Source organism: Larus michahellis, unplaced genomic scaffold (genome assembly GCF_964199755.1).
Source record: "Larus michahellis unplaced genomic scaffold, bLarMic1.1 SCAFFOLD_78, whole genome shotgun sequence".
Classification (NCBI taxonomy): Eukaryota; Metazoa; Chordata; class Aves; order Charadriiformes; family Laridae; genus Larus; species Larus michahellis.
Window position 1 is genome coordinate 819,289 of NW_027436116.1, and position 23,751 is coordinate 843,039.

General features: G+C 44.0%; 1 pseudogene; it reads right to left on the bottom strand.

Annotated features, from left to right (window-relative positions):
* Positions 1–3,059: 3,059 nt before the first annotated feature.
* The window catches only part of LOC141736956 (endoplasmic reticulum chaperone BiP pseudogene), a 134,311-nt pseudogene continuing 113,619 nt past the window's right edge, over positions 3,060–23,751 (bottom strand).

Sequence of the window (23,751 nt, forward strand, 5' to 3'; positions counted from 1 at the left end):
CAAGGCTTCCACCCTCCCCACGGCTACCCACAACCCAAATCAGGTCCAGGCAGAGCAAACTAGAAGGGAACGTTTCTGCTTCGTCTTTCATTTACTTTAAGTAGTTCTAGCTAACACTGAGGCTTCCCTCCCACTCCAGGAGTTTTCCTTTTCTTGGAGACATCTGTGCTAGCGGATGGCGAGATGCTACTCAGAAACGTGACACAGACACGCCAGGGACGACGCGAGGCGAAAAGAACGTTAACCTGCTTTTGGAACATGTGATTTGTGTTTATGCACATGCTAGTAAACAACAAGAAAAATAACCCTTTTCAAGAAACAAAAACTCGACTGAATTAGATGAAATACTATAAACATGGTTTACATAAATGCATAAAATTAACTCCTTGGGTCACTGGGCCAGTAAACTAACTCAAACTCACAATGCGAGGCATTCATGCATTCATGGCCAAAAAGGAATTCGAACCACTCGGTGACAGAATTACAGGTGTCAGATTAAGACGTAGTGTTTTTAGACCTACATACAAAAAATTTACAATTTTAAGTTGATTGGATACTATTCCATGAGGATCAGAGGCTGCATTCTTCACAGAACACAGAGCCAGAGTTCATCTGTTTCTAGATTTAGCTGATCCTAACAGCTTATCAAGGCATCAGATCCAGTGGTCCAGGGTCAGTGGAATGCCTCACACCGTAGCAGTGAAGTACTTAAAATAAAGATGAAAAATAAAAACCACCAAATAGTGATTTTTATACTGTAAGGACTATTTTGAAATGTGTAGTTACGCATAGCATTCAACCCAAGTGGCAAATCAAGATCTAGACCATCACCAGTCAAGTATTTCCTTGTGTTAATTATATTTTAGCAGCCGAATGACAGTGTTTTCAAACCCGAAGAAAAACGCTGCTCTTTTTCCAAACGTAAAAAAAGAAAAAAGGGTGAGACTGTGATTTTACATACCGCTTTTGATGTTTCACTCACTGGCTCAGTTTGACTTCTAGAAGAAGAAAGAAAGGTGATCAGAATTTAAAATAAAGCACTTGTACCCAGCAAAAAGCAGCAAAAACAGATTATAAGAACGGATTGTCAAAACATTATGTTCGGATAGTCTACTGAATGTGGAAATTTATTCGTATACATAAACTGTTCTCTCTTGTACACTCAGTGCAAAGAAAAAAAAACCCAAATCACATTTCACCTTTGTCACAAATTACTCCAAGACTTACAGATACAGAAGACAACAGCACAAGAGGAAGTCCTCAGGTATTTTGTCTCTGCTACCTAAGTATCAAAACCATCATGTCTGTACTATATTTTGTGTTCTTAAATAATCAACCATCAAAACAGGAAGGTAACGTTAGCCAATCTGTATATCCCTAGTATCACAAATAGGGCCATACACAGTACTTTAATTTCTAAGCAAGAACAGTGATAGTCTAGACGCTTCAAAGCGCACCTTTACTTAAGCGAACCAAAAATCAGTCATCCGACAAAGACATAACAAAAATGTCAGCAGCAGAGTCTTTAAAAGAGCGTTTCTTTGTGGAAGCCCAAGCACTGTGCTCAGACGGCTACCATATTTAGCCACTAAACGTGTTACATATGCTATGTGGATTCAAAATAGTACTAGAAATGTCACCTGACAGCAGTTTCTAGAATTTTGTTCAACTGAGGAGTCCCGTGACAAAAGAAAATAGCGGCCTTGATTGCCAGAATTTGTTTTAAGATGATCCTGAAAATGCTACAATATTTTAGGAACTATTTATTACATTTGAAAACTTGCTGAGATTCCACATACTCATTGATCCGTATTGCAGAGGCAATTCAAAGGCTGCTGTGGAATTCACGTGCAAAGAGAAAGGCTCGTGCTTCCTGCCACTGCTAGACCACCACCAGGCTCACAATTACAGCCACACAGCTCCCGAAGGGGACCAAGTGCAAGGAAACACTGTCAATGACCACCCAATGGTTTCTTCATCCATTTACCTCGAAGAACATACTACAAGGTGAGTAACACATTTTTGAAGGCCTCTCCACCAGTACAGCATACGTTCATCATTCCCAAACTTTAGCCGCTCTGCCAGTGGCTTCTGCAATGTTTCCAGCTGGAGGAGCAGAAAGCTCATCTGCCTGGTGAATTGTCAATGCTAGAACAGCAATGCCGTTCTTCCCTTATCCCCACATACAGGTATTTACCTGATCTTTGAAGCTAGCAGCATCTATCCTCTCATTGTGGGGCAGCATTACAATACCAGGAGAGGGTGCCGGAGGAAATGGAGGATGCACGGACAACGCAGCACTAAGCATACACATTTTAATTAACCCCCAGTGTTTAGAAGCACAACTCTGTGGCCTCCAGAATTACTAGGGAGTACCTGAAAGCACTGCAACAACTACGGCAGTAACATGCCCAAAGCTGACATGCAGAGCCACATAAATTCAGGGGGTTTTGCTTGCAGACACTTCATGAGTACCAGGGTGCTGCTGTACTGTTGGTGCGAGACACAACAGTATCATCGTACTCGCACAAAAGGCTTTAGGATACTGTTCTTTTTCTCTTGCCTTAAACGGACATTGTCTTTAGGAAACTACTAGGAATCCTTTATGAATGAAACTTCTTGTTTGCATTGCTCGCCAGCTGGCAACCCTGGGTCTTTCCTCTATAGCTAGTACGCAAAAAACCCAGATTTGGGCCGTAAGAATACCCTCCAGCCCAAGTGCAAGAAATAGTCAAACACTGAGACTCAGGCTCTTCTGAGATGGGAACAAATCCTAAGATTACACTACAATGTGTAAAAGCAAACACATAAAATAAGGAATTTCTCCATATGGAGATCCATGTAGAGACCATGGGTCTCAGAACAATCAGCCCCAAGAACAAACCCAACAGAGTCACCTTAAAAGTTGTAATTGATGGAGTTTGAACCCCATGTCCCAACAGGGCTAAAAATGTCAGCCTGCTTTGGGGCAGATACATTAAAATCTAGCCCAGGACAACAAAAATTAACAGCAGCTTTAACAAGAAAGATACAAGCTGAAAGCCCTGTAATGTCGGAGGATGTCGGAGTGGGAGACGGACCCGGAGTAACGATGGAGTCTCAATATGAGTATGATTGTTCTCCCTTTATTCAAGTTTTCACAGAGTATATATAGACAGGCAATAAGAGCACGCGCTAGCGGCAGCTGTATGATTGGCTTACAGTCTCTGTTCACGCACTGTCCATGCAGTTCATTCACAGATCAGGTTGGTTACAAGAATTCACATAGTAAATTGCTTGGTCATTAGCACAACATGTTTTCTACCTTCTCAGTCCCCGTTTTTCCCATGTACTAATTTCATCTTCTACCACCTGTTTTGCCCTTAATCTAATCTCTCATAGTAGGGAGGCTGGCTCACGTGACCATTTTCTCTCAGACACATTCCTACAATCCCCCCTTTTTCTTCTTGAGCCAGCCAGACCTTATGCATGGCATTTTCTATCATGTCAGTCACTTTGCGGAGAACACACGAGGCTACCATAATCAATAATAATATAACCAACAGTAGCATGAGGCCTTGCTTTAGTAAGTCTGATAACCATCCCGTTATACCCCATGAGTTTGACCAATCATCGAAACCATTTTTGACCGCTTTTAATTTGGACATGTTATCCTTGTTGTGACGCTCTTAGCAGGTTATATACTAAACACAATTAAAAACAGAATCAAAAAGAACCCTGCTAAGGCAATAAATACCCAGATTCCTAAATTTAGCCCAGAAAGCCAATTTCTTTGGATTTACCCACGAGAAATCCTTTTGTAATATTTCAAATACATTGCGGTTGCTGACAGCACAAGCGACCCTGGAAAAACAATCGTGGTAACATTTCGATCATCATAGTTACTGGTTTTGAAAAGGTATGTGGCAAAAATACCCACTCTAACGCAGTCAGGCTCTTTGCGAGTGCATCATCCCACTGTCCTATCAGGGCATAAAGTTGAAATTCTTGTAGGAAGGTGTTCAGTGCGTCTTGCAGCAGTAGTAGACTATATCTTATCTTGCAACATGCTGTGATGCCTTCTGAGGTGTTGGGGTTAATGAACATAAAACTTATGGGGGGGGGGGGGGGCAGACACAGTGCTTCAGGGCATCCCCTGTACCTTCAAAGTGTGCTCATGTCTCTCTCCCCCTCTCTGACGCGAGACAGCCTCCTTATATCCTGCACTGGATTGACTGGAGAAGTACAGGCTAGAGTCGCTGCATGCATGGCCAGTGCACGCAGCGAGTCCCACCAGACTCTCCTGCACTGGATCGAGTAGAAAAGTACAGGCTAGAGTCGCTGCACACGTGGCCAGCGTATGCAGCGAGTCTCACCAAACTCATGATCCAGCTTTGCTAACAGCAGCTGTCTGATACGTGTCTACATTGTTGTAATCCCTTCTTGTTATCTTCTTCTGTGAAGGTCAGGTTCTCATGGATACACACATAGTTTTTAGAGCAACATATTCTACAACTTGTTCAAGGGTACGATGCAAAGCGGCATTTACAGCTGATCGTATAATGCTTATTAAACACAGCAAACAGCATACTAAACATAACAGACAAATTCCTTCCACACAGGCGATGAGTATAATTTGCTTCAACCAACCCCACCCCCAAGTCCATCCAGCAAAGAGATTTCACCCAGTGGTCTCCACAAGTTGCTGGTTCGGTCGGTGCAGTTCCTGCAGCTGGGCATGGATGGATTTGGAGTGGTCACTTAGATTCACACAATACAGTCCTTTAAAATCTTGACAACCATGTCTGTGAGCTGAAAGCAAAAAATCAGTAGCAGTTCTTTTTTGCAACATCGCATATCGAATACTATCTACATCTAGCAATAACTCAGAAATAGCTGTACTAGTAGCATTGTTAAACTTATCCTTGGCAGCAAGAGAGTCCTTGTTATCATAAATCCTTGGCAGCAAAAGAGTCCTTGTTAGCAAGAGTGCATGCGGACTCCCTGTTCTTGCTGGTACTGTGCTTTGATCTTCTTCCACAACAGGCCAAGATTCTCAAGCAGCTAGATAAGGTGTCTGTGAGTCCATTACAGGCTTATGTCATCCAAATGTTTTTCTTGCAAGCGCCCGAGAATGAATAACAATTGGTGTGATATATGTGTTTTCCAGCACCCAGGTGCGAGTCCCTTGCATGTATTTACAGTCCTCCTCGCCGATTTTCCGTTGCTTTCCCATATTCCACCCCCTTGCTCAAGAGACCGCTTCTGCTGGGGTTCATTTTAGTCTCGCAGGGTATAACACAGAGCAATCTACTAAGGCATGCAATAACATATACACATATAGGAAAAAACTAAAACCATATCTCTATGGTACTGCTTTGAATCAGGTGTCCTATTTCTCTTTTTCTGATGCTTTCTCATAATGCTTATGGCATACTTTTGTGCTAACATGGCACATTTCCCATCTAATTGTTCCTGTTTGGTTTCTTTTTTTTTTTTTTCTTTTTTTTTCCTCTTTTTCATTTTTTTCTTTTTTTTCTTTCTCTTTTTTTTCTTTTTTTTTTTTTTCATCACTTACGACTGACATAAAAGTCTGCCTTTGCAACAAGAGCTCAGTTTCTCATTTTTCCTTAAGTTTCTCATTTTCCTACAGAGCATCCTATAGATTTTGGCTCAACTCCTTTTCCCAATCAACCATGACCTTATAGACAAACAACAAACAACCAGCGATACGCCCTGCATGGACGAGCCGTTCCCGAGACCGTAAACGTGTCGGCTCGTGAAAACTCCCCCAATATTTCAGGACTTCCATCGGTTCTACAGCCCATCCTGGTGTATCTACCTGGGGCGCGCTCGCCTTACGTCTAAACATTGTGTATACACAAACTTCTTCACTTGACGGAGTGTCAGCCCTAGTTGCATACGAGAACAGTACCACACCGGGCAGAACGCCTGCTCCAGTGGAGTCACCTAACGACACTGCACACAACAAAAAGCAAACAGTAGCACACATGCTGATCAGCAGGTATAAGCCGGCACCCACACACACTTACACAGCAGACATACAAAAACAGCACTTTTATCTCAGGGAGACGACTGGGGAGGGGAGGAGGTGAGGTGGGCAATGTCAGGAGCAAACAGCTCCGGCTCTGTCCTTCTCTGCTGACATTCTGCCTCCTCCATCGGCCTCAGGTGGAGCAGAGGGGATCAGCAGGGGATCGTCCCAGACCTTCGGACCTGGCCTGTTCGATCCCCCTCCCATGGGTTGTAATGCTGCAAAAGCCCCGGCTGCTGTGGCTCGCTCCGCGTTCATATCTTGTAAGGTCGATAACACCAACCACCACGTTGTCGCTAACAGTGATGCCTCTGTCTCCTTTACTTATCACTTCCCACAGTTTATTCCCAACAGCCTCCCATATTTCTGGTTTAAAAGCTGTCTGGGGCTCTGGTGCGAATCTGTTCTCTCTGCACCAGGTTAACAACCTTCGGAGCATACGCTCATCGTATTTCACCCCTCTCTTAGAGAGGATATGCAGGAGAAGTCTTAATATAGCCCCTTCTTCTTTTGTTACTTTTTGTCCCATCTCCTGCCCCGGCTTAATCAGTTTGAGCAACAGTTTCGCTGGTGTTTCAATCCCTCTCTTAGAGAGGATCCCAGCGAGTAGCGTGGCCGCAGCTTCTGTTTCCATAGCTGCGCCTGGGAGGTGAGGAGCGACCTCACGCCGTTGTCTGCTCCCGCTGATGCGCCCAAGCAGCACGTCTCCCAGCCGAAGTTTCCCACTCCCCTCCTCTAGCTGCTTACCGCAGTCTCGGAGAACTCAGTCGCGCTGAACCATCCTCTGCTACCAGATGTCGGAGGATGTCGGAGTGGGAGACGGACCCGGAGTAACGATGGAATCTCAATATGAGTATGATCGTTCTCCCTTTATTCAAGTTTTCACAGAGTATATATAGACAGGCAATAAGAGCACGCGCTAGCGGCAGCTGTATGATTGGCTTACAGTCTCTGTTCACGCACTGTCCATGCAGTTCATTCACAGATCAGGTTGGTTACAAGAATTCACATAGTAAATTGCTTGGTCATTAGCACAACATGTTTTCTACCTTCTCAGTCCCCGTTTTTCCCATGTACTAATTTCATCTTCTACCACCTGTTTTGCCCTTAATCTAATCTCTCATAGTAGGGAGGCTGGCTCACGTGACCATTTTCTCTCAGACACATTCCTACACTGTAAGCTAATATAAATTTAAAAAGTTAACACACCAAAACCCCTAACAAAGAATACAATGGTTCGTGGATACTTACCTAACAGATGTTTTGCTGGTAGCTTTAACTCCTCCAACAGGGATTCTTCTGACAATCACCGATGAGTTCTTAGGAATCAGGGCATTGTCATCGGTGTATTCTGAAAACAAGAGAAACACAGAAAAAAACCCTAGTCCGTTCATAAGGATTAAGGATTAAGTATTAATACGTAATTACACAGCACTTCAGAGAATCCCGACAGATAGAAAGTCTGTCTAGCTTGCCCTGCAACAAAACAGGCACCGAGCTAAAGCATGAAAACGCCATTGCTTCCAGAGCTGTTAACTCAAACAATTCACCTAATGCCACCAGTGCTCAAGATTGAGGGAACGCAGAAGAGACCCTGCCATCTCTGCCTATTTCTTGGAGCTTCTTCCACCAACAACCACGCTTCTCGGCCTCTCAGTGCTTTACATTTGAATGGAGCCAAAACTGGCAGTGCTAGAATTTGCATCACAGAACTTTTGGCCTTTTTTGAGCTTGCTTTCACAAGTAGGCACAATTGGCTCAAACTAAAGTGGTATCTCCCCTCTGAAGCTAATCATCTCCTTTGAATTAAACGTGAAGGGACGTTAATTCTTTCAATTCCCTTCTTGCAGAGCAGAGAGACTCAAACAAAACTACATACGAAGACAGCCTCTAAAAGCCTTTAGAAAACAGTGTGTGCCTGAAGCTACCCGTGCTTTGCCTTGGCTTACACCATGTCAGTCTTTTGAAACGGAGGAAAGCCTTCTGACCTTTTACATACGACCCAAAAAAACCTGCCCTTACTACCTGAGACACTTGGACTGAGCAAGCTTAAAATGCAAAGACTTTCCCATGAGAATGGTTTTATATTGTACTTACACCAGCTGGATATGATTAACTCTTTTAAAGTGCTACCAGCAGCCATTCCCTGTAATCTGCCTACGGTTTCAAATGCTAAAAGCCCTTACCTTTGCAGAACGATGGCCTGAAAACCAAAGATACCGGATATCAAGCCAAGCTCTGTCAGGGAGATTTTGCTCAGGGATCAGACCCAAAATAGGAATAGTTCACAATTTAGACATCATTTTTCAGTATATTCTTCCTATGGGCATGACTTCCTTTGGAGTTAGCAGGAGTTTGTTTTGAAGACATCGCATCACAGCATTACTAAAACCGTCAAGCGCATGCTGTAACACTGAACTCGAGCAAGTTCCGAGCTGCAGAGACAGTCTTTGAAGAGCCCTCTTCTTCCTTAAAACTATTCACCTAAGAGCAGTTCAGAGTCCCATTTTTGGTTTTGTACTTTTTTGTCTTTTGCCTGATAAGCAGAATAGCACATTCTCCAAGGGGCTTGAGACAGAATGGTACAGGCAGGAAAGAGTACTCAAGAAACCCTAGTTCTGGAGTTTACCGTTCTACCACGATATTGTGAGAACATCTATGATAAGAAATTCAGATCAAATTAAAAGGAGGCAAGTCTAAATGCACTATTCTTGAGTATGGGCTTTTTGAAGGGAATTCTGCCCTTACAGAACACGCCTCTGGAGTAAACGTGGAAGAGGACATCCCCCCACCCCCTTTGTAAAATAGGTCCCAACCATCCCTTTGCCTTCCTGGCATCTCTAAAAGCATCATCTCATATTTTTCCACTGATTTTTAAAATCCTGTTTACTTTTACCTCATATTAGCTTTGCTTCTAGTACTAGATTTCCATTGTGAAAAGTAACAGTCACTGAACTGTAAAAGCTTGGAGTACTCAGAAAAATCTGAACAAGTAGGCCATCTTCACTCAACCTTCACTTCGTTCTTTCCAAGATCATTTCAACATTTTGTCAGGACTGCTGCACAGACAAAGGTATAAAATGCAATACTGTATGTCCACACATAGGAATTCCAAACATCCCACTTAGGCAGAAAATCCTGGTCTGTTTTTTTTTTCCCTTTTTCTTCTGAAGGTGAGTTTAAGCATCTACATCTGACGAATAACAACTGCAAGTCACGGTTATGCATATAAACCCAAAAGTTGGCATTCATACATGTTACACCAAAACGTATTCCCTAGCTGTGCTCTGAAAACCACTGGGGTATTTTTGTGTTTTCGCATGGAAAACACCCTTACCTTCACTATGTATCTGTGCAAAACCAGTATCTTATGAAACACAACAAATTTATTGATGAACTGGGTGCGGAGAGCACAGCCCCGCAGCTCGGGGACATCGCTCCTCTTCAGGAACAGAGGGGAAAGCTCTGGGTGACAAAGGATGCCAGGACACGCTCCAGAAAGAGAAGATCAGCGCCAGTCCCCCCACCTGAGTGCAAAGAAATAGTTGCACCCCAACAAAATAGTTAAGAAAAGAACCCCAAGCCAAACCCACAGCACAGCATCCCCCTCTACAACGGTTTCAGACCGAGCCCCCAGCACATGCTAAAGAAACAACAATTAGCAAATAGGAACTCTACCCATAGCGCATACCTGGACAGCCTATCAAGGTGTAATTGCTCATCCTACCCTTCCCAAGGTAGAGAACAGCCTATACTTTGATCCCGTATCTACCTACTGTACCATCTGTCCTAAAGTTCAAATCGTAATTACCTTTGCAAGAGGATGGCCGTTGAGGAGAAGTGGGCAGTAAACCATCAACGGTTGGAAAAAAGTAGCCAAGCAAGTGGCAAAGGAAGGAGCCGAGTTATCCCGAAGGCCAGCTCAGCCCAACAAAGCTCAGGGAGCTTTGGTCCTCTCTGTCTCCTTCGTAAAGCTAGAAATGGCGCTTTCACCATCAAGCTCCTGTGGGATAGAAGGCAAACTTTTGATGCGGCAGCTGTGTCCTGCCGCGTAGGCTCTGAACTAGCCCTGCTGAAAAAGCTGACCAGCGCACTGGGCTACAAAGAAAAAGCTCCTCTGTAAAGATGGCTTCCGAGACATGCGCAAGAGAACTTGACCAGCAGTGAGCTCACTTATGCAAGTGGGTCTGTTGTTACAAGAAACCAGACGGAAACAAGGTGAAAGCCGCCAAGGTGCAACGAAAGAGGGCAAACTCAGCTACTAAATATGAATGAAGCGTGCTTGCAAAGCGGGTCACGTCAACAACTCCTCCAAAGTGAATGGTAACAGGCGATCTCATGGCCAAAGCCAATAGGTTTCTTAGACTGTAACAGTGCATATGTGAATCGCCTTAGGATGGCATGTAAGGGAGCAAGAATTGTAACACGGGGTTCTTCTCGGGCTCCCAGCCGAGAGGCGCCTTTACCGCCAGCAATAAAAAGAGGGTTTAGCTAATGTGTACGTCTGCTGCCTTCTTCCCTGTACCCACGCATGAACTAGAAGAGAAGTGCAAGCGTTTTACCGTTTCTGTAGAAGTTCAGGTCAACATTTAAACAGCCAAAGCTCTGAAGAGTTACGCTGACCCTTACTTAGGCACTTACTTTGTCTCCCTTTGAGAGATAACTAAGCACATTCCCTCCTAGCCACAGTCCAGCATCCAGAAGCATCCAGAACACGCAGACAAACCTCCACCATTTTTTCAGCAATGTTTCAAGTCATGCGATACTTAGCCCAGGACTTCACCAAATGTCACTAAACTCGGAGACTTTGACCCAGCCAGCCATGGCCACGGGGCTTCAGCTCACCATTTCTGTGTCAGAGCCATCAGACAGATGACCCCGTCCTCCTTGAGACACCCCTTGGGGCAGCCGTACCCAGCGCCGGGTGGCTGGATATGGCCTTTGCTCCATGGGGAGGCGCTTCCTGGGAGCAGGATCTCTCACTGGGGCACTGGGAAGCCCTCCTGAGGCCTGCATGCCTGAGGGACGGCTCTGCACTGCTCCATCGCTCACCAAAACCAGGGGCGGAGGAAGGCTGCCCTGGTGGCCTCCAAAAGAATCAGCTCGCCTGGGCTCCTCTGCGGCCACTGGGCACCTTTGCTGTCAGGAGGCTCTCAGCGCTGCTCTGCCACCGGCCGTCGCCTCCCTGCAGGATGCTCTCCAGCACATGGTACATCTCTGCTTGGTCTCCCTGGGGGGCAAAGATCGAAAGGGAGAGATGGGGTTTGCCTGGCCCCCATTCCCAGGGTGCCACAAGAGAGAGCTGCCACCCCCAAACCGCTGTGTGATGCAGATGCCACACACGAGCTGCAGACATGGGTCAGGACAGCTTTGGGGAGCAGGAGAGCCATTCTGCGGTGCCCTCAGAGCTGGCAGAAAGCAGAGCTGCAGACAACGGGGGGGAAGCCCAGGGCAGCCAACGGCAGGGTGCGGCACCTGCAGAAATGCCCGGCTCCTGCAGCCTCGGCCCCGGGGCTGCAGCTCGGGGCTGGCACCGGCTGGGGCTTTGCTGGGAAAAACCAGGCGAGAGTCACCCTGACGTCCCACACACGTACCTCGTGCCGGGACCTGCCAACCCGTCCCTCTGCCCAGCGCCGCCACGGGATGCAGAAAGCAGCGCTGCTGGCCCTGGTGTGGTCCTGAGCCATGTCTCAGCAGACGAGTCCTTAACCAGCATCTCTTGCCCGCTCCTCACCAGCACTTCTCCTCCCTCCCCTCCCTGACCAGCTCCCCTCTGCTCTCCCCGGCCCTCTGGCCCTTCCCGCCCCTCTCCCCACCTTCTCTCCCTCCCTGACCTCCTCCTCCCGGCGTGCTCCAGGGCCTGGCCCTCGGCCAGGGCAGCCCCGGGGAGGCGGCCATGTTTCCCGCGGGGTCAGAGGGCAGGAGGGGGCGCCCCGGGGCACGCTGGGAGTTGTGGACCCGGCACGAGGCTCCTGGCGGCCATCTTGTGTCGGCTGAGGGGAGGCTGGCACAGGCCGACAGGACAGATCTGCAGAGCCGCGAGCTGCAGTGAGTCCTGGGCCCTTGGGTTCCTGTCAGCCCTCTTCTGCCTCCCTGTTCCTCCCTGCCCTTCCCCTTTCCCTCTGGGTCCTGTTTTTCGCCTCCCTGTACCTCCCTTCCTCTCTCTTGCTGTGCTCTGCTCCCTGTCCGCCCTTTCTCTTTTCTCCAAGCCCCTCTCTCTCTCTGTCATCCTTCCTCTCCCTCTACTTTCCCCGTCACCCTTCTTTCCTGATCCCTGGGCCTCTTGGTTTCTCTCTCTCTCCTCTGCACAGAGGCCCCAGGCTGAGTGTGGAGCTCGCACTGTGCAGTGAGGTCAAACCCATATGGCTACTGGACAGACCTCTCTCTCCCTGCTGAGCACAGAGTAACTAGGATTGGGGTTTTTTTAGCTGCCTCATTTAAGCGACTCCAGTTAGATAGGATGAACCCCGGCTTCAAAGTTTTACTCTGTTTTTTTTTGTTTACTCTGGGACCAGTTAATGAAGATATGCCACTACTATGTACTGGTAAACAGTGGGTTCACTCATTTGTCTTCCTGTTATGTCCACAATGAACAAACGGGCTCTGTTAAGACTAGCTATATAACATGAGCTTGACAAACTATCTTGTTTAGTCACTGTGAACCAAATCATGCTTGCTTTACTTCCAGGATTGTCCCCCCAGTCATTCTGCTTGCATGAGAGACCCTTCAGATGAGCTTCTATTTTTGCATTTTCCCTGGGCTATGCCATTAGCTGGGATTTGATTGTTAAGTAGAAGATTAATGTCAGGCAATTTTAACACGTAATCTGATCTGGAATACTTGTTTACTGGAATTGTTTACCCAATAGTAGATCGTGGAGAAGATCAAGTCATTTATTGTTGTATTCAAAAAAAAAAAAAAGGTTCTGAATGTGAATTGAAAACCGTTTTCTGTATTTACTTACCTTTCTGTTCTGATGTATTTACTGATGACCGTCTTTATTCCAAGTCATGGAATTCATAGAGTCGGTTCTGTGTGAGTAGCACGCAGTCAGTTTGGTTTGAACTAAGCCGTGGGCACAGCACTAGCGTAAGGTTTGGACCCAGAAATGTGCACGCTTGTGGGCCTTGTGTCAAATCATCTATTTGTGCACAGAAATAAACCACACAAAATTATTTTCTAAAAAATTTCAGGCTGCCCTTAGTTTCACCTTTGCCTCTTCTCCGCTAACCAGCATTATTTTCCCTGCTACAAGGTACACAAGGAGTTACATTCTGGGTAAGAGCTAGAGTCAGGGGGATTTGTGTTTTCATTGCTGTTTTGCCCTCAGAGGGCTGCTGAGAGTCACGGTCACTGTCTTTTCAATCTTCTCAACCTCTCCTCTTCTGGGGAGGAGCAAGTAAGCAAGCCAGTATCAGGATGTCTTTTTAAGGGAAGAAGCTTAGTTGAAGACAAGAGGATGTATTTACACCGAGACTGATACAGGCCCTTTTCTGTGCCTTCATTAACTTAAACAAAGTCTGAGCTGAGCGGAACAGAGCATGTGCCTCTCATGTTCCTGCACAGGGGCTATAGGGTAGAAATGCATGGAGTTCACAGCACCAGGAGGGACAGTGCCTCACAAGAGAGTGGGATTTTCCTGAAAAGGGAGGAACGAGCTGAGAAAATAAATAAAAGTGGAGGGAAGGATCGGGCTACTCCTGCAAAAAACCTTTCCCTTTTGTCAGATCTACGGGTGCAAGTAAACAAAACCCAAATCCTTTGGCAAGTTGGAAGACACCTTGTGACCTTTCACTTCCACAAGTTTTATGCACAGTTTTGACTTAGGGGGTGGATGATGAGAGGGAGTAGACAGCTGAGATAAAATTTAATTTACTTATTAATTACTTGCTAAACTTTGTGTCAATTAAGAAATAGCGCTGTTGTGAAGACAGAGGGGTCTTGTGGCCAGAGAGGAGACTGCTAAACTAGGTTGATAGTCTCTCCCAATCGGTCTTCCTTGTCCGTTTCTCCTTTTCACTGATTTCTTTGACTCTTCCTTGTGCTACTTCCCTCTTCTTAAAGCAAGGATAATTTGAATTCATATTCTTGCAATGCCGGTACCTCTTTCTGTGATGTTCTTCAATGGAAGGGTTTGAGGCAAGTGACAAATACCAACACGAAAAGTATATATGCAGTGGTGTTATGCACATGCCTGGAATATTGTTGACATTTCTGTCATTATAGGTACTAGATATGGGGAGTGTCTGTTGCCAAGATCATATGCATAGTTAGCATCTTATATTTTGCCTGTAACCAATCATCTGTCCTACGAGAGTATTGCCTGGACCTTTCCAGTGCGTCTCTAATTGTGGTGTTTAAAGCCTGGATAGCTCTCTCTGTTGGAATGGGAGCCATCACTGGCAGAGCAATCACTACCTTTGTTCGATATTATTTGCGCTTGACATTAGGATGAAGGGAATTTGTTTGGAATTTCTCGCCAGCTGGTTGTGTTAGAAGTGTGGACAGCTGTAATGTGGTGGTGCAAGCATAAGAAACTGAGAAGTTGTTTTGTTTGTTATAGCAACTGCGTGAGCTGATGGCTGAGCACAAGCCTCCTATAGATAAGATGAACAAAACGGGGCCTCAGTTGCGGGAGCTGAGCCCAGGGGAAGGTTTTTCTATCCAAGAGGAATATGTGGCAGCTGACACCCTTTAGAGTAAAATTAAGGAAGAAGTCAAAAAGCGCGCACTGGCACTGGATGAAGCCATTTCTCAGTGTACCCAGGTATCAATTTAAGTTTAAAGTATAATTGGGTTCATTCAAATGGAAAGATACGCAGACATTGTCATCTTACATGTCTGTATCAAGACTAAATTTCTGTTTTCTCTGTATTTTTCAACCTAAAGGCCTGTGAATGTTCGTATCACTGCTTATGGCCTTGATTTTTCTATTTCTTGAGGGGTTATAATTTGATATATTGGCATTAAGACTGCTGCAGTTGAAAAATGGTATTGCTTCTTAATTTTGAAGTAAAAAAAAAAAGGAACATTTGGTCTAAAAGTGTGAGATTTTATTTTCACTTTATTCTTTTTTCTCTTGCTGGTCCGTTACTAGCTGATGCTTCCTTTGTATATGGATGTCACTGTTGATCAGTTAACTTGAATACAGTCGTGTCTCGAACTTGGCAGCTTTAGTTACAGTCCGTTACCAAGGGAACTAGAGGGTAGTTTGGCAGCGGTACCAGCATTTGGTCTTCGTTGCAGACCCACAAGAACTTAACGTAACGTGTGCTTAAGCTGTTATGTAAAAGTATTGCGAGCAAAATTAGACCTCACAAAATGTTGTCGTGAGCATAAAATTCAGATCACGTCCATAAAAGCTGCCCATCTTAGATTCATCAGCCTATGCAGTGAACCTCGGCAGAGGATTGTTAGGTATCACGTTTTGGAGACTTTTAAATATTGAGTTAATTGTCATTAAACCCAAGCTGAAATTCTTTTACTCAACCCCAAATTCAGAAAAGAGCTCAGTAAAACTGTACATGAACCCATACAAAAACCGGAATAAAAATGGTTTGTTCTATACCGCTCCTTTGATAGGAAGCTCCCCCTTTTCTGTGTTCACTGGAAATTAAGTGCTATATTCTGCTCAGGTCCAAAATACTAACTAAAGAAATACACCTTAAAGTTCTCATCAAGTCGACATTCTAAATCATTTTTGTCGTAGGTCATTGTACTTCATGTCATATTCCTAGCCCCTACGGACTGAGTTTAAGAAGCTAAGGAAGAGAAGTGACATATTATCCTGCTTTTGAACTTGTTATAGACATTATGTTTTACTTTAGTCATTCTAAACACCTTCCTTATTCACACCTCTGAAAGATGCATGGAGCTGCACATTTGAAAATCAAGATATTTACTTAGCATTGGAGTCCCTGCTTTGTATGCGGTAGACATTAACATGTTGTACTGGCTAAGTACAGAAAGCAAGAATAAAAATGCATTCTTTGGTAACAGGTAGAGTATAATCAGATGTTGAGAAAATGCTTAATTATTTACGCAATACATTAAGGTTCATTTTCTGTACATTAAGGTATATGCAGATGGCAAAGCAAAACATTGTAACGCCCGGAATGTAATTTTATATAATCTCTTTTTTTATCAAGATACATAAATATATATTATTAGGGCTCTGCACTACGATGGTTTACGTCAGTGTTTGTCTAGACAGTCCTGGAAGAAGAATTATTTAACTCTTCAGGTTTTAAATTATTTTAAGTTGCACTCCGCATCAAAGGCACCACATAACCTGTGGAGCCATGTTACATGTTAACCTATGGAATCATGTTACAGAGCTGTAATTGAGTTTCTGGACACCTCCCTGGGCTCAGTCAACTGTGGGTCAACATAACACACGCCGTTGTGTGCTTTTAGTTGCAGAAAGTAACGTTCCTTTACTGCAGTAACAAGCATCGCCTGGGCACTAACAAACGTCTTTTTGAATGACCCTACATATCGAATCTTAACCAGTGGTTATATGCCAGTATATTGGTCCTGATATGAAAAAGTATGCATACACTACTCAGGTAAACAGCTTGCTAAAATGATGAAATGGCTCATGAAAGAGCCGATGAGTCATGGCTCTCCATCTTCAGATGGAATGTCTCAGGACCGAAACCAGACTTCATAGTAAAATTCTTCCATCTGAGAGGAAGTACCATTTTGCAAGGTCATTTTTGTAATTTAGATATTGAAAGAGGGGAAGAACCACGAAGGGCAGTATTGCAAGTGGCACATACATATGTTGGCTAGAGATGTTAAATATGTTAATTTTAAAGTAGCTTTTTCCAAGAGAATTTCAAATGCCATTTTTCAGTTGGTTTTTTTTTTCCTAATTTCTCTGCCACTTTTTTCTGTCCTTTACCACCCTACCAGTTTCATGACAAGACAGATCCAACTCTTGAGAGTCTGAAGGGCATAGTTGAACGTCTGAGGCAGCCACCTTCAATCTCAGCAGAGGTTGAGAAGATTAAAGAGCAAATCAGTGAAAATAAGAACGTGTCAGTGGATCTGGAAAAACTTCAGCTGGTGTATGAGACGCTTAAACAGAGAGGGAAGGAAATGATTGCTCGCTCAGAAGGAGTCGATAAGGATATATCTGCTAAAGGTAATAGAGGGAGGAAAGTTTCATGTAGTGGAAATGCAGCAAGCTGCAGCATATAAAAATCTTCATTTCTGATGACCACTGATCCGGGGATTGTGTTCTCCTGGAGAAGCTGGAGAAGATGTATAAAAGCAAAGTATTTGTTTAAAATAATTCATCGTGGATATGACCGTTGTTTTATTTTTTAGAGTTATGGTGGCTGTTTCCACTTAAGATTATAAGGAGTGCTGTAAGGAAACAATTTTACAGTCTAAATTTTAAAAGATACCCATATGTTTCTGCTGTAGAACTGTAGAGAGATTTATGGCCAAGAATCGTTTGCCAAGGTAGTAATCTAGTTCCTCTGTTGTTTAGCTGTTCAAGATAAACTAGACCAAATGGTCCTCATTTGGGAAGACATCTGGAGCTTGACTGAGGAGAGGGAGGCCAAATTGTTGGATGTAATGAAACTAGCCGCGAAGTTATGGTGTAGTCACGTGGCTCTTGCAGCTACTATTAAAGATACTCAGGAGCTCATTGGAGAACTGGAGGGACCTGGAGTTGACCCGTCTGTAGTCACGCAAGAGCAAGAAGATGCTGAGGTCAGTAGAAAGTATTTTGTTGACTTATTTTATTTACAGTATGCGGAGAAAAGACAGAATTACTATGAAATACCACAGGAGGCTATCTTTTTAGAAACCAAGAGGGATAATTGTGTAGAAATTTACTCTAGTGATATCTCAAGAGTCTGTGGTAAATAACGTGTACCAGTTCTGAATTGCAATGAGCATGCAACATGTGCCTGTCCTTATATTTGCATATCTGCTTATAAACGTGTATATAATAAGCACGTCACTGAGACTTTTAAAAGTTATACGTACTTTAGATTCCCTGAGTAATAGGGAACATCTAAATGAAAGGTGTACGCATGTATCCTGCGCTATGTATTATGCTCTAAGCCTGTAATTATTCATGCTGATAGTTAAAGATTTGAGGGTTGACTGACAACCTCTGAAAAAGAAATCACTCTGATTAAAGAAATCTAATTGAAAACTTCCTGTTTATTTTTTTTTCATCTCATGCAAAATGACATCATAAGCCATTGTTATAATTTAGACTGATGTCAGTTGATTTCACTCTGACCCTGCAAAAGGATGATTGTGTTTGAAGCGTCAGATTGTGAGTCCAAGGGACTTTAAAGAAACCACAGGCCGAATCCTGCCATGTCCTCTCTTGAAAACAAGCTGTACATAGATTATTAAATTTAGTGTTAGCGGCATTGAATTTTTTTCTCTTTGTAGGCTGCTAAAGAAGAAACTGATGGACTACAAGAGGAACTAGCAACAGTTCTGAGCCTTGGCTCTGAACTTAGAGCTGCTTGTGGAGAGCCTGACAAACCTGTTGTCAACAAGAGTATAGATGAGGTATGGGAAATATCCCATCCCCTCCCTGCCCCCAACAAATTTTGAAAATAAACTTTTTGTGGCAAATGTAAGATACCCCTGAAGCTTTTATGATAACATAAGGTTTGCTTTTCAAGTAAATGGATCTTGGCTCGTATTAGTTTAGAATGTATAGAGAATTTTATTTTATTGATTTATGGGTTAAAAGTTCTGTAAAAGACAGAAAGGTTTTTTGTGAAAGAGTCACTGATTAATGTAACAGATGGCTTCTTTTTTGCAATAGGGATGCTAGAATAAATTTGAAACGTGTCTGGTTTATGCCAAGTGCAACATCTTGACTGAGACAATCCTGCTTGGATGACTACAGAGTACTGACAATTTCTCCAGTGTTCAGCAGTGTATGTTTCTTTTAAGCTACCTTTTTGATAAGGATGCAGTTCCAAATGATTTAATAATACTATTTCCCATATTGACTGTAATCCGTAGGTTAAGAAAACTATTCAATAATCAGTATTGAATTTTACAGCTTTTGTCATCCAGAACGTCGAGTGTGTTCTGAAGGAAAGTAACTATGCAGTGATAAGGAGAACAAGAGTTTTAACATGGAATTAATATGAACTATTCACGCTTAGTTTATTGGTGTTATTGATGAGTGAATAATTAGCGAACGCACATTATACAGCAGTAACATTCTTTTGTCCACTGGAGTAAATTTCACCTATTTGCAGCTGAATTCTGCCTGGGATGCCTTAAGCAAAACACGGAAAGAACGGGCAGATAAGCTTGTTGAAGCTCTGCAGGCAGCTGTTCAATACCAAGATGGACTGCAGGTAAGATGGTGTGATACACCTAACCCAATCTTGAGTCAATAGGATTTGATGTGGTTGTAGTCAAAAATGTTACGTGATTGGGAAGGTGACATGTGTCACTGATTCTAGCGACTATTTTCTTCAGTAGGCAGATATTTTTTCTCGGGCTTGGTTGGGTTGGAGGTTTTTCTTCCATTAAAGACTAAATCTGTTTGGGTTGTTTTCTTCATGTAGTTGTTCATATACTCCTCTATGTATAGATTCGAAATTGATGTCCCCTTTATTGGTAAGACACAAGTTTAGAGTAATCCTGCTCACATTTTCTGGTGGTAGTCAGTACTTAACATAATAGGCGAGTTGAAGGTGTGACATGTTTACATGATCTGAAAGGAATAGAATACAGGTCCGTATACTCACTTGCTGCTGTTTTCTTTGAGTGGAGGGCAGTGAAAGAACTTCAATTTTATTCCACCTTTTTTATAAGTCAAATATTTCAGTTTGACTATTTTAAGCCCAAAATATTAATGTAATGTTACTGGACCACTACACGAGTTCTTAGCGTAATAATACTAAGAATATAGACATACTGGACCATCATACTAGCTCTTACCGTAATTTATCCAATCACAATACTTTGGAAGATGATTCACTTTTAAAATGGGTAGGTGAACTTTCCAGCAGTTTTTTAAGATATCTTTTCTCTATATGTGCTGTATTTTATTTCATTTTTTTGCCTATTCTTTGCAAGTTTTGGCTGAGTGGCAGGCCTCACGTCTTTTGTCAGTGAACAGCTGGAAAATGGAAACATTTGAAAAGTTTTCACGGTCAGATTTTGCAAAACTCTCTTTTTGCCCAGTGGAATTACTGTCTTTCTTGGTTCATTAGATCTTTAAAAACAGAGTTTCACATGACACTGAGGGCAGTTGCTTGTGTGTTCAGTGCAGACCAAGCAGCAGAACACATCTTAATAACAATGCAACATCTTGTTTTCCGGTGCGCCCTGGCTATGTATTTTTCTCCAAGTTCTCTTATTTTCATACTGCACAGAGGTCGACTTGTAGGGTTACATTAGGAACATTGCCGTTGCTTTAAGAGCTTTGTATTTCCTGGGGCTGCACGTTGTACCTCCTGCAAGCTTGGTACTTTGTAAAAGAACTGTATTTAACTGCCGCCTTACGCTCATTTCAATAGACACTATTAAAAGTATTGTGGGCAGATTGTTAGCTACAGCTGCCTCACCCTGTTGAGCGTGTTGGGGGGGTTAGTTCTCCTTTTCCCAAGGAGCTGTGTAGCAGTGGGCAGCTCTGAGAAGCCGTCCTAAGCCCTTCTCCGTAATGAATCACAGATAACAGGCAGGAGGAAAAAGGGCCTGGCAGAGGTATTTCTTCCTCTATGTAATTAATTGCCCAGAGTGCTATAGGTGTTCTTAATCTTTAACTGGAGTGTTCTTGAGGTTGTTCTGCATTATATCAGGAGTAAAAGAAGTACCCACAAAGCCTCAGAACTGGGGAGACTTCATTTGTTTTTTGAAGTTCCAACTGCCTTATCCTGAGGAGATTCAGTCACGCTCAGGTATTGGCCATCACTGTCTAATCTGTACTGAATGGGTCGTGTTCCATCTTCCTGATACAGATAGCGTTATCCTTCAACAGAAGTTCTTTTGTCATCATCATTTAAAGTGTGTTATCATTCAGCTGCCACCTTCCATCTTTGCTCCGAAGGAGTGCAGAACAGAGTTTGTCTTGTATTTACCTTTCGGGGTATTCATAAAAATTGCTGATTTACTCAAGAAGTAGAGTACTAGTCAGCATGAATAGTACTGGCAGGATATTGCTGCTAATAGGAGTTCAGTCTTGCAGCATGTACATTCTCGTAACCATTACGTGGAATACTTCAGTTAATACTTGATCCCCTGTATTGCAAAAAACCCTAGGTTCCGCTGAAGCAAGCTGTTTGGTTTGGTTTGGTTTGGTTTTTCAAAGCGCACAGCAATCTTGTTCTCTGGAGTAAAAAATCCTGGTATTTTACTTGTAATGGCACTCCTTGGCTTTCACAGGCTGTAAGGTTATTATGTGCAGGCTTCTTCTGCTGTGACTTTTACGTGTTCTGGTTTCTACCGTGAACAGCTTCCTTGAGGCTCCGAAAGAATGCCTCCACAGCTTCACTTCTGCAATTATAGGCTTTATCTAAATGCTCACGCAGATCACAACATTCCCAGTACATTAGTAAGGTGAAAATCAAAATTTCAGGGTAACTTAGACCTGGCGAATTCCACAGGCGAATTCCATGGACTGGTCGTTGGGACTATATGGCCTTCTCGGAGCTGTTCTTCAACTAGCTGATGAAGGTGGCGCAACTTTTCGCGTGACAAGGGCCACTGTTCCACCCAAACAGGGTTATTAGATTTCCAGGTTAAGTTTAAGGTGGCTTGCACCTCAGTGGCCCCTAAGACAAATGTGACCCAATCTGTATTCCCCATTGGCTCCTACGGTCTCAGCCCCATAAAGTAATTGGCGTAGTTAACACAAAAGGACGGACTGAGGCAACACGATTTTCGGGCCCCTGGGTCTGAATTATGTGTTTGCTCTGTAAAGGCAAAGCATTCCCGCCAATGCCCATTAATGCCTTCCCCATTTGTACTAACGGCCAGTTCACAGGCCATCTGTCTTTAGAGATGACTCTGACATCCGCTCCGGTGTCCGGAATACCGCTCATGCAAACAGGATCTTTCCTTGCATCGTTAATGTGCACTGCATCAATGGTCGGCCAGCACTGACGGATTGCGTCCGTAGTATCTGTGGGTTCCTGGCTGAGCCAAAGCCTCGGTTCCCCCTTTGTGTTTGAACAACTTTCGGGGGACAGGCACCAAAATACAGCAATTGGGCTATCCTGGAGCCGCAGGGTATTGTGCAGAGGGGTGCTGGGGTCCATTTAGTCTCGCAGGGTATAACACAGAGTAATTTACCAGGGCATGCAATAACATATAGGAAAAAAACAAAAACATATCTCTATGGTACTGCTTTGAATCAGGTGTCCTATTTCTCTTTTTCTGCTGCTTTCTCGTAGCGCGTATGGCATACTTTTGTGCTAATGTGGCACATTCCCCGTCTAATTGTTCCTGTTTGGGTTTCTCTTTTTCTTTTTTTCTTTTTTTTTCTTTTTTTTTCTTTTTTCTTTTTTTTCTCGTTTTTCTTTTTTTTCTTTTGTTTTCTTTTTTCTTTTTTTTTGTTTTTTCTTTCTTTTTTTTTTTTCATCACTTACGACTGACATAAAAGTTTGCCTTTGCAACAAGAGCTCACCCTGAAGTTCCTCATTTTCCTACAGAGCATCCTATAGATTTTGGCTCAGCTCCTTCTCCTGATCAACCATGATCTTATAGACAAACAACGAACAGCCAGCCATACGCCCTGCACGGGCGAGCCGTTCCCGAGAGCGTAAGCGTGTCGGCTGGTGAAAACTCCACCAATATTTCAGGACTTCCATCGGTTCTACGGCCCACCCTGGTCTATCTGCCTGGGGCAACCTTGTCAACTCCTGGCAGGAGTAGGTGGTGCCCAGGTCAATGCCCACCACTGTGCCCATGTCCTCCTCCTCCTCCTCCTTGTCGTCCGCCCACACGGCACCCAGCAGCAGCAGCACCAACAGGAGGTGCCTCATGCCGACCGCTCGCCTGCACCGTCCGCCACCGACCAACCGCAGGAGATGAGAACTAAGTGGCTTGCAAATAGGAGGAAAAGAACTTTTTCCTCTGATTCCCAGGGCAAGAGCCCAAACTCAGCATTGTCTTTGGGCTAAGAGATACTGCACACAGGGTTGCACCTGGTCACAGAGGAGAGCAAAGCAGGAAGCAGGTTCAACCAGGAGCTAAGATTTTAACAGGACAGAAAGCTTCCTCGCTTTCTTTCTGAGGACTATGAAAAGTGGTGTCACCTAGACTGCTTCCTCCCATGCTCCCAACCTCCCTACGGTGTTTCTGCTTTCCATGGCTCCCCAGAGCACCTTCCTTCGCTGCAGCACCAGAACCCCTCAGAAGTAAACGCAGGGAGCAGCGCAGCACAGGTGAGACACGGCACGGCAGGAGCGACCCCAGACACTGAGGCTGGGCTCAGCCTAAGAGAGGGACTCATCACAGTGGTTAATTCTGCAGCAGTCACACTCTTCAGAGGGTAGGAGCAATTAAAAGTTATTTTCGAGGAGGAACGGAGAAAAACGACTGTTTTAAGAAAAGAAGAGGAACGCTCCAGCAGCACTGGGACAACCAAAGAGGCCTCTTTTTAAGCCCCTTCCCTGCTGGTGTCCTGTAACGTCTCTTCGTCTCTTTTGTTTGCTTGGAACTGCCTTAGCTGGAAATGCTGCCCGGTCTCAACTCCGTTTGTGAA